This window comes from Hylobates moloch, unplaced genomic scaffold (assembly GCF_009828535.3).
Source record: "Hylobates moloch isolate HMO894 unplaced genomic scaffold, HMol_V3 SCAFFOLD_18299, whole genome shotgun sequence".
NCBI classification, from domain to species: domain Eukaryota; kingdom Metazoa; phylum Chordata; class Mammalia; order Primates; family Hylobatidae; genus Hylobates; species Hylobates moloch.
The window spans coordinates 1-1,003 of record NW_026670574.1 but is presented as its reverse complement, the minus strand read 5'-3'; the positions used below and the strand labels follow the sequence as shown (position 1 = coordinate 1,003).

At 64.3% G+C, this 1,003-nt stretch overlaps 1 pseudogene; it reads right to left on the bottom strand.

Moving 5' to 3' along the window:
• Window positions 1–5: 5 nt before the first annotated feature.
• On the bottom strand, window positions 6–1,000 carry LOC116466003 (exonuclease GOR-like; annotated as a pseudogene).
• Window positions 1,001–1,003: the final 3 nt, after the last annotated feature.

Genomic DNA, 1,003 nt, shown 5'->3' with positions numbered 1-1,003 from the left:
AAGCCATCGAGGCTGTCCTTGCGGCCGTCCCGCACGTGCTGCTTGGCTACCTGGCAGCCCACGGAGCCAGGAGCCGCTGCACAGCAGGTGTACTGGCTGACCCGGCCTCCAGCCACTTGGCTCGAGCGGACCCGCCCCCAGTGGTAATAACACAACTGCTCGCGTACACAGCGGCCCGAGGAGGACACCAGGTACTCGGTGCCACAACGGCAGCAGACCGTGCAGGAGGAGTGGCCGGGCCCCTTCCCCTGGCCAATGAAGAGGACGGCGCCTCCGGGCTGCTCGGGGTGCGGGAAGGAGTAGCCGTTCTCCTTGAGCTGGTCCTGGGTGAGCAGGAACTCCTGGAGGCGGCTGTACAGGGCGGCCCTGCTGAGGCCGGCATGGAGCTGGGTGTCAGGCCCTTCAGTCTCTTGAGGGTGTTCAGGACCACATTCAGGTAGACGTTCTTGTTGGGGCTGCAGTGGTAGGCCGCCTTCTCCTCGTTCAGAGCCTTCTCCTCGGCCTCCTGCTTGGAGGCGCAGAACTTGAGACACTCTTTGGTGAACAGTTGGAGATAGCCTCGGCGGATGACGGTGGGGACTTGGCACCCCGACCTTCGGAGGATAATGGGTTTCTTCAAAGGCGGTAAGGATGGACGACGGACGTTCCGCTTAGAGCCGATGGTGGTGGAGGTCTTGTCTGCCATCCGCGACCTGTTGCACGTCTTCCGTGGCTGTCTGCCGACCTTGGAGTCATTGGAGCGTTGGCTTCTGCTGGCCACCCGGGTTCTCTTGGCATCTGTGGCACCGGTGGCCAAGCAAGGGCTGTGAAAGTGGGCGATCCTCTTCCTCTCCTTGGGGGCTGAGATGCGGACGGCGGAGGGTCTCTCTGCCAGCTTTGGAGCGGCTGGCAGGCAGCAGGCCGATCCCCTCTGCGCAGGGAAGCACCAAGCCTCCGTCACCATCTCGGGCCACGCTGGGGGCACCGCCGGACCCCTATTCTCGGGCTCCGTCTGGGTCCCCAC